General features: G+C 30.6%; 1 long non-coding RNA gene across 11 annotated transcripts in view; it reads left to right on the top strand.

The window, feature by feature from the left end:
- The window catches only part of LOC136062848 (uncharacterized), a 36,055-nt gene that overhangs the window by 1,519 nt on the left and 21,927 nt on the right, over positions 1 to 12,609 (top strand). For 5 of the 11 annotated variants that reach the window (XR_010624590.1, XR_010624585.1, XR_010624580.1 and 2 more), the window contains 6 exons: positions 522 to 628; positions 1,430 to 1,487; positions 1,583 to 1,830; positions 2,941 to 3,098; positions 3,367 to 3,783; positions 4,080 to 4,359. This is a non-coding gene — a long non-coding RNA (uncharacterized LOC136062848). Of the gene's footprint in view, positions 1 to 521; positions 629 to 1,391; positions 1,488 to 1,582; positions 1,831 to 2,840; positions 3,099 to 3,366; positions 3,784 to 4,079; positions 4,360 to 12,609 lie in introns of those variants that run through there. The other 6 variants (XR_010624586.1, XR_010624581.1, XR_010624584.1 and 3 more) reach the window with 6 other exon arrangements.

The raw sequence follows: 12,609 nt of genomic DNA, 5'->3' as shown, positions 1-12,609 counted from the left end.
CCATTTCAGTGTATATTCTTTTCTGTTATGCTCACCTGCTGTCCAATGTGTTCTATTATAGGCATTTAAATGATCTTCTGACTCTTGACTTTCTATGTAAAAGTCTTTTTCTTTTCTTTTTTTGTTCTTGTATCTTGTGTTCTTGTATTTACATGATAAATATAATCACACAAGTTATTCCTTTGAAGGGTAACAATATTAGCAATTCAGCCCTGGTGAGCCATCATTCCTAGAAGTTGGCTTCCAAATCAGATATTTAAATTTGTGTGCAATGATGCTTCTATCTATTGAGAAACCTTATGCACGAATCGGTATTTTGCCAGTTGAACATGTTTTTAATATATTTCTGCTTAATTTGTTTGCCTTAAAACTCATGGCTACACCTGTTTTTTTTTCCCCCTTCAAATGTTGCAGTCTAAGAACTTACAATTTTTTTTAGCGTGCAAATTCTTCATTATATAGGCATTTATGATCTTTTCACTCTCTACCATCAATGTAAAAGTCTTTATTTGTCTTTGCAGACTGAGGACTTGGTATAAGTTTTTTTAAGGTCTATTGGACAATTTAATTGACTTGATCCATTCAAAGAAGATAACGAAAGAAAATAGAAAGAACATTTTTGCAGTTGGTGATTCTTCTCCTTCTTTCCATTCAATATTTGTAATTTTACTTGTTAATTTGATTTTTGAGAAATTCAAAACTTTTCAATTTAGCACGTGTATCCAGAATCTGAATTACATACCAGAAGATATTTATTGTTTATCTAAGTATTATACATATGATTCTAAATCATAATATTCATTTGAGGGGCATCAAATTATATTAGGTTCTCTATCTCATACACCAGTTTATGTATCAACCATGAACCATCCTATTTTATTACACTAAAAAAGACAGATTCTTGATGAGAAATAGTATATTTGTATGCCCAATTATAACAAAGAACAAAGAAGCAAATGTACCCCCTTTTTTTTTTTTTTTTTTAAATGTTGTTAGTCATTTTTTCCAGCATAAAGAAAAGCAACATTTTCAAAAGATCAAGCAGGGGAGAAAAATATAAAATACATTGAAAGCTTGGAGTGCAATATAAAAGTCTGGAAGTCATCCAAGAAAATGTGCTTCAAAAGATGACATCTAGTGATAGTATTGAACATATCTGAAAACAGGAAACATCAATCACATAATCTTGCAAGATTTGGAATCCCATGACTTGAACTTGATTAAAAATTCAATACTTTCCATGTGTCAGATCAAAAACAGGAAACATCAATCACATGGTAGCCAATAATATGTGGTTCTTGGGAAGAATGATGCAGTGATGCTTGAGATACATGCATGTTGTTTTGGGTTTGGAGTCTGGATGTCCTAATTTGTTTTTGTTTTATGCATAGGGGCATGACATTTTGTAATTCTCTTCGTATTTGTTCAGATTTGGCTGGTCAAAATGGACTTTATCTTGAATCTCCACTATGACATTCTCAGATCTGGTAAACATATTTTCAACTGGCCTTTTCAGCATTATAGATGGTTAAGTAAGGGGGACCCTATAGCCCTTCTCTTATGTTTCTTTTTTGTCATGAAGATGCTGAAAAGGATGATTGCAAGAGCAGCACGAGGCATTCTTATTGTGTTTCAGGTGGGAAAGGAAATTGAGATTTCAAACTTCATTATAGATGCTCCCTGCATCATCTTCGATTGGAAATTTAACTGAGCTTGGATATCTTAGTTTCCTGCTTCTTTGCATTGAGACACTTCTGCATTAAAAAAGAATATGGGTTCAAATGAATTGGTTTGAGCGGAAGATGAATTGGCAGCTTTGTAGGCTGTAAGGTAGGTTCTCTTCCCATGCGAAATTAACTTTATTAATTGCTGCAAGGTTCTTTGTTTTAGGCTGCTTGGAATTTGATGATTGAACAAATGTGGACATTAAATTGAAGTGCATTTAACTACATATTTTCTTTCTTTCTTTAGTTTGCTGACATAGGTGGTTTATATGTATGGTAAATTGAAGTGCATTTTCCATTTTTGTGTTTGATTTCGTTCTAAGTATCGGATCAAATATTTGCAAAATTGCAGAAAAAAAACAGACGTTTTCCATCCTGATAAATTCCCTTTTCAATTTTCTTGTTACAAGGCTTTAATTATTGTTTTTTGCAAACGCATTTGTAATCATGTTAGCAAGCCAGTGATATGGAAGGTGGAGGAGCCCTGTCTCTGATCTATTTGTAATCATGCATTAGGACAAGTTAACACTTAAAATGTAGTTGTATCTGCTTCTATTTGAAGTTGAAATAAATCTTGTTCTTTTGCACTAGCTATGTGATATGTTCTTCTCTCCTATTTCTTGTAGTTCAATAGGCTAGACATGATCTTAATTAAGGGACCCTTTTGTATGCTAATTACCTTTGGTTCTGTACCCAAATTGTGTGGCATGATTTTTTGGTTTAAGTTATTTTTGTGTTTTTTGTAGTTCTCAATATATGGTGTTTAAAAAAACTGAGAGTTAGATTTCAATTCAGTTCAGGCAAGGAATATCAGGAAATGACTTACCATAAAATAAAATAAATTTAAAAAATGACCTATTAGATCATGAAGATATTGTCAGAGTTGTGTATAATATTCTTGTCCTTTTGTTATTCAGGTATCACTTTGAATGAAGACATCTGTGACATTATGTACACAAATATGGGCAGTTATATCATTTGTTTGTTAATAGATGGTATATATGCAAAAATATCTAATATAAATATAATAAGGCAGAAACATCTAGTGAGGCTCTGCCACAATTTTGAACTGTTTGTGAAATTTAAGATTTATAAGATAAAATGGTATGATTGTAGAGGAGATTGGGCGGTCAAGACAGAGGAGGAGAAAGTAGAGCAAAGCCACAAAGTTCAAGTCATTACACTAACTTGTACATATTTGGTGTGGTTCTTTTAGGTGAAGAGAATGATCAATCCTTTGCCAATAATGAGCTTGATGAAAGAGTATACACGCATTAAGGGTCTCCTCAATTAGAATGGCTTTTCGTGGGATGAAATTTGCAAAACAGTGGCACTGTGGTAGCTGATGTTTAGCTTTAAGAAGCTTATATCAAGGTGCCATTCTATCCCATTAGTAATTTTGCAAGGATAAAGGGTTTTCCTCTATTTATCACTAAAGAGCACCTCAAAGCATAGCATACGAACTTGTATTCTTTTCCCCTTTGATGAAATGATATTACTTCTGTATTCCTTTAGTAAACTGAGTGTGTATTTGATCATATTGATACTATAATAATCATGGGATGAAGTATATATGATCATATTGATACTATAATAATCAATGAAGTGGATAATTTTGAGTAGCTTTCGTTTACAAATATAGGGGATCGCATATTTCTGATTTGTGCTTGATTTATGGTAATGAAAGTCAGAATGGAAAATCAAGTTGTTTGGACATGAAAATGGAGGTCAACATTAATGCCCTTTGGATGGGATTGACGATAACTTAGGATATGCAATATCCAGCTAGGGAGTTTGAAATATCTTATCAGGGGAAAAATGAAAGTTTGCAACTTCTGAAGCCTCAGCATGTTCTCAAAAATTTCAGGGATCATCATGGGAGAGATACAAGAAGCACATGAAGAGAGACCATGAGTAGTCAAAAAAAATGTGGGTATTGAGAAGGACAAAGACTACAATTGAATAGAATGTATTGATACAACACTTCAAACTGTTCCTGAAATTGATGAGAAGCTCTTTTTGGAGGGTTTTTGAGAATTGGCACGCCTTTCCGTTGAAGGTAAGCAGCCCAAACAGTTACTGCAACTAGTGATTCTTAATTTATTTTATATGGTTCCCGATGATGAATCAGCTTCAATTAGAACTAAGCTACAACTTAACAATAGTTAGCATATGATATTCTTTGAATATTTTTGAAAAATATACTACCAAATTCGGTCACTAGACTAAAGCTGCTTCTCTTCACTAAATCAAATTCTTTAGGAATTTAAAAGTTATCCTACTTTGAACATGATTGCAATAAAGTTCATCTATAAATGAAAATTCAGAGAGTTTCCTATTAAAATTTTCTTTCAGGTCTTGACTACTATGTTTGATAACCATAAGGGCAATCCTCAAATAATTGGTGACATATTTGCATCACTTGGAATGAAGGTACCTAATGGCAAAAATGGCCCTTATGTGTGGGACATCTTTTTTTTTGGCATTAGTTCTTGGTATGTAAGACTTGGTATTAGTGGCAAAAGATATATTTCTTACTATATTTAGCCATAATTAATGTATATTTGAAGGTACAAGGAGGCTGAAAAATCATTATAGATGAATCATTACACTTTTGTTAATAAGTTGAACAAAATGGTCAAATTCACCCTTTCGTTTTTCTTTATAAAGATGATTGTGCTTAACTTCCTGCTGGACTTCAAAGACTTTCTTTTTCCTTTTCCTCTTTTTACTAATATAATATAATTGAAGCTAATTCTTCGAAATGTATAGAAATGTATAGCACAAGATTCGAGGTTATATATAGCACAAGGTTCATGTGGGGGAGCATGAGGTCCTGGCATGTTTGTTGTTTTACTGATGCCTTTTCTTTCATACGTGGTATGTCTCTCTATTTTTAATCTTTAACTCATTGTTGTCATGTTGTGATAAAGAAAGCTTTTCCATTGACTCATTATTAGTTTGAGTAGATTGATCTTTGTGATACGATGCTACTAATTTGATTTTTAATATTTCAAAATGTATATATTTTTTTGCTCTAATTATTAAATTAGTTTACTTTTTTTTATAATATATGTACAGCATTCTCCAAAATCATCTTAATAAAACACAACAATATTATCCGTGGGCAACTTACTAGTTATATTTTAATAAATGGTGAAAAGAAATATTGAATCAAGTGTAGGGATATATTTGAAAAAGAGTATTTTTTTTTTTTTCTTTTTCTATTTGATCAGATGAAAAAGAGTGGTTAAATACAAAAAGTGGAGGTTAATATAACGTTGAATCTCTTAGTCAATATTAATTATGTTACATAAAACTTGTCTTGACCTATTCATAGTGGCCTTAGTCCTTATTAGATATTGGTTGATGGCTGTTGAGGTACAATTTATTTCTCATGCCAAGTGTCCCAATCTTATTTAATCACATTTATATATTCACCAAAAAATACAAAAATATCAACCATAAATTACTTTGGGCCTCCATGAATATTTCTCATCCCATTGGCCCATAAATATTTCCTATCTTATTATCGCAATTCAAACCAACAATAAAGATGAAAAATGAAGAAATAAAATCTCTCTCTCTCTCTCTCTCTCTCTCTCTCTCTCTCTCTCTCTCTCTCTCTCTCAAGCTTATTTTTTAGTACTGATAATCAAATCTCTCTCTCTCTCTCTCTCTCTCTCTCTCTCTCTCTCTCTCTCAAGCTTATTTTTTAGTACTGATAATCAAATTGTTTCACAGCTGAGGGGCTGATCAAAAATCACAAAGAAATTGCGCCTTCAAAGAAATGATGAATTCAAATTTGATTGACAAGCATGTTTCTTTTCTTTTCCTCTTTTACTATTCAAAGTCGCTTTTTTTATGAAAAAATTATAATTTGATAGCTACAAGTTACAACTAATAACGGGTAAGCAAGAATTTGAATTCTAAATATCTTTATTTGAAAACATCAGGAGGTTTCTAGACTCTCAGAAGAATTAACAGTTGGTCGACAAACATAATTGATGTAGTTCTTCTTCTTCTTCTTAAAATTTAAATTTGAACAACATGGTTGACACACAAATATGCTCTAGTCCAACAAAAACACAATATCCCCTGCCCCTCTCCTATAAAAGATACTATCATCGGATTTGACCTCTACCTCCATAATCAATCATGATTCATAATAATTTTGAGCAAATTTTCTTGACGAATTAAATTCTAGGAGCGTCTCTATATCCCCTTATTAGACAAACACCTTACCTAGGTCATTTTAAGTTTTACTTTTTATCACAATAAAGTTATTATCAAGTTTAAGTTAAATTATAAGTTATATAATCTGATGAATTAAGCAGGTGGGTTTGAATAGGTCCATTAGCCTTTCATGGCAGCCCCATAGGTTTGGAAGGCCCATGACCTGAGATCCAATACCCAGCGCCTAGGAGGAGTTAAATTTCTAGGCCCCTTTAGAAATTAAAGTTTATAGAGTGAGCACTTTCTAACTTTGAAGTTTTGAAGTTTCAAATTAGCGTTATTGGTTCTTAATGTTTCAAAAAAAATTAAGGATCATTCTGTTAATGGATATTAGTTTCATTTTCTATGCGGCTGATTGAGCAATGCCATAACATTTAGTCATTTAATAGCGACATGACAATATTTTTAATATTAACAAATTACATGTTAAAAAACCCAAGGCCTACGGAAAATCAAAGATCAGAGCCAAATCTGTTTGAAACGGGTTTTGGTCAAATCAAAACCAAGCTAAAATTTCCATTAAAAAAAAAAAAAAAATCAAGCTAAACTAATGACTGNTAAAGATTTTATATATAAAAATTTGTGTATTATGTGTAAAAATATGTTTTAAAGAGAAAAGATTATAATATTATGTGTGTGTGTATATATATATATGTTATAAGAGCTGGGGAAAATGTAAATTTTGAGATCTTTCACATTTAATTACATATTCAAACACTCATTTATTTAGGAGTATTTTTAAGAAGGCTAAATACTCTATAATTAAATGAATATAAATAAGCAATAACTTGAAAATGCTAATGCTCTTGTAGAGAATAAAAGCTGAGGGGGGTTTTGAAAAACTACGTACTAAATCTATTGCTTTCTTTTTCTTTTTCTTTTTTCCTTTTCCATGTAATTGCTCTTGCGTCTTTTGGTACGTGACAAGGACATATAGCAGAATTCCGAAACTGTTAAGTTTTAATTTGTAGTTATGTGAAACAGTGTAAATTTTAATTTTTGCCAGTACAGTCTGCCAATTTCAATGGAGTTGCATTAATGTTGTGACAATGTACTCTACCGCTTATTTTAAATTTTTAAAAAAAAAAAAAACAAATTTTCTCTCCAAATTAATTTGGAGAGAAATTCTTTAAACTTCTTATATATATTTTTTTTTTTTGAAGTAAATTTTGAAAATCTAAGCGTTGAATTTCATATTCCTTATATTCTTAACATGCATATCAAATTTCATTCAAATCAGATATTATTTACTATTTGATCAATTAACTTATTCTTCATATACAACTTTAGATTACAAAAACTTAAAATTATAAATATTTATTTGATGACATAGCAATTGATATTTGATTTTCTTGAAATTTTGTCAGCATTAAGAATGTAGTAAGAACATATAATCTAACTGTTAGATTTTCAAAATTCACACTCAATATAAATATATATGATGAGTTTGTAAGAATTCTAACCCAAATCTCTTCTTTTTCCAATCAAACAGTGTTAATGTCAGAAAATCTCAGTCTGCTACGAAACATTGTGTTATGTTAATTCAAAAAGAGAAAGAGAGTAAACTGACACAACTTTTGAGGAGAGCAGTGTAGTTGTGAAAATTTCCAACCAATTCTTTGCCCCGCCAAGCACTCTGAGAGAGGGAGAGGACAAGCAAGTCTGGCATGGTGTACGAAATTTCCAACTCTTCGTTTGACATTTTAGGAGCAGATTGCAGATAACATACATGTAGAAAATTTCCTAAAAACCTTCGTTAGAGCATAAAAGAGGACAAACAACTTCTTATAATATTGCTTTGTGACCAGTTTTTTTTTTTTCTTTTTGTTGAATATTGTAACCCATTCATTAAAGTTCTTTTTACATTGCTTTTTACAAGCTTTTTAAGTGAATTTTACGTTACTTTTTGACCAGCTATAAAGGTTTTTATTTTACATTCCTTTTTGACTAGTAATATCGGTTTACATCATTTAATAAAGAGTTAAACAAATCTTAACTCAAACTCAACTTGGGTTCCATATAAGATAGAAAATTAAATCATCTTAGAATTTTAATAATCAGCTTGATTCAGTTTAGCACAATTACAACCTATCTCACAAAACTTGAGAATACTTTATTATTGCCCATGTTATTCAAACAAATTTAAACATATTTTGAGGAGGACCTGAGTTTTAAGTTTCAAGAAGTGAAAATCACAACCGCCCTGTCATTTTCCCTGGGATATATTTATGGTGAAATTACCATTTCAAAAAATTCTCCCACAAAAGTTGCATACACCTTGTATTTATTTGAGAAACAGAGAAAAGGATTTGCTTGTTGAAAAGAATTGCTATTCTCGTAGAAGACTTTGTACCGCTGTAAAATTGCACTGTTGATCAACGGAATGATTAGTAGTCATTTTGAATTTAAAGCCATCCATATTTGATATTCCATGGGATTTGAGGCATGTATGTTGACCAAATAGCTATAGCCATTTACTGTAGGTTATCTTTGTCTAATGGCAAAAATATTCCAACAGTAATTTCCTTTGTCAATGTTTGTCTGAATTACTACAGTATTTCCCTTGTTAATGTTTGCATGAATATCAGTGTATGCAATATTTGTTTGTATTATTTCTCAATGCAAATCTCCAACATGTAATTCCGACATGTTTACCAATATTGGGACTTGGGGGTGCTCATATTCACTTGTGTTAAGAAAAAAAAAAATCTTATCATATGTTCATCTTTCTGCAAAGCTTTTTTCTTTTTTGTGGTTGAGGAGGGGGACTTTCCACAAAACATTTAAACTCAACTTTGTACTTCTGTTTTCTTTATGGTTTCTTTTTCCTTTTCCTCTTTTTACTAATATAATATAATTGAAGCTAATTCTTCAAAATGCATAGCACGGGGTTCAAGGTTATATATGACAAAGAATATCAAAAAACTATTACAAAATAAAATTATAAAATACTTGTACATCGCAAAGATATCATCTAGCTTATATCTATATCTATTTATATATGGGTGCTGTTAACAGGTGCTGTATAGCACCTGTTAATGTGAAAATTTAAAATAAATTATTCACCTTGTTTTAGAGATATGGAAAAAATTAAATATGTATTAAATGTGTATCAGTTTAGATGCAATATTTGGGAAATCAAAGTACACATATAACATAAATCACAACTGAAAAGTAAAATTTTACCATTTTTCAATGCAGGTGGGATTTGTGATAAATCATAAATGAACCATAGCTAGTTCATTAACAGGTGCTAGCCGGCACCTGTTAACAAAGTCATTTATATATTACTAAAAGTTGAAACATAGCATTTATTGTTACTGAGCTCCAGCTGTGCCACCTTATCGCCACATCATTCGCCACATAATTATTGTTTTATTATTATTATTTTTTTACAAAAATATATATAAATAGATTATTGACTTTACATATTCATCTTTGTTGGTTTTAATACCTCTATATATATTTCCTTTTTCCAATTTTCCTAAAAAAAAATTTACATTCACTTATTTTTTAAATATTTACACTTTCTTCAACTTTTCTTCTTTCCTTACATTTTCTTCTCATCACTACCCTATATTTTAATATCATTATTTATCTTTCCCTTCATCTTTCTTTATTTGTCTCTTCTTATTCACTCCCTCTTACTATAAACTTGACATTCTCTCTTTCATTATTTGCATAGTTTTCTCTCACAAAAAAGTTCTCTCTCTCTCTCTCTCTCTCTCTCTCTCTCTCTCTCTCTCTCTCTCTCTCTCTCTCAACGTTTTGGTGGATTTTTATTTTTATTGCATCTCTGCTTTAGGTTGATAAATTTTTGTGTTTTTTAGAACTCTAATTTAGTTTGATACGATTTAGTTTTGTGTTTTAAGTTTTTTTTTCTCTCTCTCTCTTTGATTGTTATAAAAATATAAAGATAGTAGATAAAAATATATTAGTATTCCATTACATAGCATAATTTAGATAATTTAGTGTTTATTGTTATATCTTTTAATTTTTCTTATTTTTTTCTTCTTATCTTATTTTATTCAATGTTGAAATTCAACCACATCCTCCTTATCATTAAATAATTTATATTTTCTCTCTTTTTGTTTTAAAAAATAAAAATGTAATATTTTACTTAAATTCAAATAAAAGAAAATTGTGCTCATTTTTTTTTTAACATTTACACTTTCTCCTTCCCTTTACCTTTTTATCTCCCCAAACATTCTACCTTGATATCACTCTTCCTCTTTTCTTACAATTAATATTGAGAAATTTGTACTGATATAAGTTTTCATAGTAGCTCATTGTATATAAATAACGTTTATCAAGAATGCTTTGTTTTGTACCTGTAATCATTTTCAAGATGTTATTTCATTTTCAAATTGTGTTTCCTGTTAGGCTATAAAATGGCTGATTAACTCTTTGGCTACCATGATTAGACTAATAAAAAAATACAGATGGATTTGCAGTTCGTTCCAATATTCAAAATACCTTAGTTGTTACAAATATCAAGCCTTGTAAGGCACATTTGATGAGGCATCCTCTCCCCATTTTTGGGTAACCCATCACAAATTCATAATGCAAAATCTCTCAAACCACTGTAGCAACATTTGGAAAAATCAAGTTACTAAGGAGCTTTGTTTTATGTGGCCTTGTGATTTACCCTAATCTTTCTTTCGAAATTTTGGGAGGTCCAAATGTTATTAAACAGAAGAATGTCACTGCTTTCATCAAACGCAAAAAATTAGGATTGAACCTTACATCCACCCTCCACTTTTGACACCAAGCTTGTATCCCATTTATAGGAAATTTTAAGCATATATAAAGATGACAATTCAGAAGGACATGAGATATTATGAGAGAGAGATGCACTTGAACACTTTAACATCAGTGGATGTCTTGAAATAAAATTAACACACAAATTAAGTATAGCCAAAGATGCAATAGTTGAGAACATCTTTTCTCTGATCACATTTTTGTTTGGATAAGCAAGAAAAAGATAGGGAATAAGAGATTCAAATTAGTGACATTTGTTTCATGCAGTGTAATTATTATTATTCTTTAGGTTACAAAATAGCGTGAATTTCAATCTCTATATGGCTCTTCCACTATAATTAGCATGGCATCACCCAAAGAATTAATTTGGGAGTATAGTACATGATTTACTGATATTAAAAAATTAAAACAATAATTAGAAAAAGAAAATGAATTGAAGATGTGAGTTAAATTTGTTTTCAATTAAATTTTTGTTTATGAGGGCCATGTCCATTCTTTGTCTTTTTTATAATTAATCAATCTTTTAATATTCATAGAATAATTTTTGGGATACTTCTCCTTTAAGAAAAAAAATATGCTTAAAATATTTTTTTCTCAATTATTTTTTTGAATTATAGTAATTTTTAATAGTCAATTAAAAATAATTGTACAATGATTTTGGATCACAGTTTAAGTATAATAACTTGATGTACAATGCTATATCATTATATTTTTAAGGACTATATTTTAATTTTAATTTTACTCAAAAAATGTTAGGAAAATATTGTCGACGTAACACTTCTCTTAAAATTAAGCCTTTTAATCTTCTGTCATAGTCTTTAAAACAATATTTTGGATATTGTCAAAGAGTCTCGCCCAAGTCCAAGCAAGTCGGAGATCAACCCGAAAACTTAGTTCCAAAGTAAGGTGTAATGCTATCTAGCGGTTGTTTAATTTTCATATAGATTTATGTCATGAAAAAAGAATAACTAGTTCTACTTTGGTTGACAAAGGGATTCCTTTAAGCATCTTAAGGAAGTGATCGATGATTAAAAATATTGGTATTAATTTTTTTAAGAGAATTATAAAATTTTTATTCATAAGATGAAATCAATACATCACGAGAAATAGCTTGCTGTATAAAACTTGGATGGTCCTCCATCCATGTTACATAGTTTGAGATGTCTCTTGCGTCAACATGGAACCCTAACAAAAAAAATCCATTATCAATAATAAAAATGTCATGTATACTCACTAACTGTCAGAAACATAAATTAAACCAAATCCTTAGCACACTGAAAGATGCTCTCACACTAATGCATAAGCCAAAACTTTGTTTTTTGTCCCTCACACACGCCAAATGCTACAATATCAAACCCTTAACCTTGCTTTTTAAGTTCCTCACACATACCAAATGCTACAACATCAAAACCTTGTAGTGCCGCTGCCTATATCTAATGAGTCCACTCTCAAACACAACCATTTTTATACTTAATTTCACAATTTACTAAGTTGTGTGATTGTAAGCGATTTATGTAAAGTGATGGGTCGCATAAAGCAAAAAATGTATGTCCACCACTCACAATTGCATAACTTAGCAAATTATAAAATTGGACATATGATTGGCTATATCCCTACAATTATTATTATATAATACTTTTGATACTTTTTGTGAGAATCGATACTTCTGATAATACTTTTGGTGAAACTAAGAATAACTTAATGGACAATGAATATGAAATAATAAGTCCGCATAGGCAGACTCCATTCCCTTGGCACATGAGGGTAGATCTCTATATGGGACTCATGATTTGAGCTCGCTCTTCACGTGAAAGGGGGATGAGCCTGTTGAGTCCCAATAATTTCTTGAGATGATGGCAAGAGAAAAGCAATAAGCCAATAAGTGCTA

This window comes from Quercus suber, unplaced genomic scaffold (genome assembly GCF_002906115.3).
Source record: "Quercus suber isolate HL8 unplaced genomic scaffold, Cork oak 2.0 scaffold_459, whole genome shotgun sequence".
Lineage (NCBI taxonomy): Eukaryota > Viridiplantae > Streptophyta > Magnoliopsida > Fagales > Fagaceae > Quercus > Quercus suber.
The sequence above is the reverse complement of the archived record's forward strand: the minus strand, read 5'-3'. Positions and strand labels throughout refer to the sequence as shown.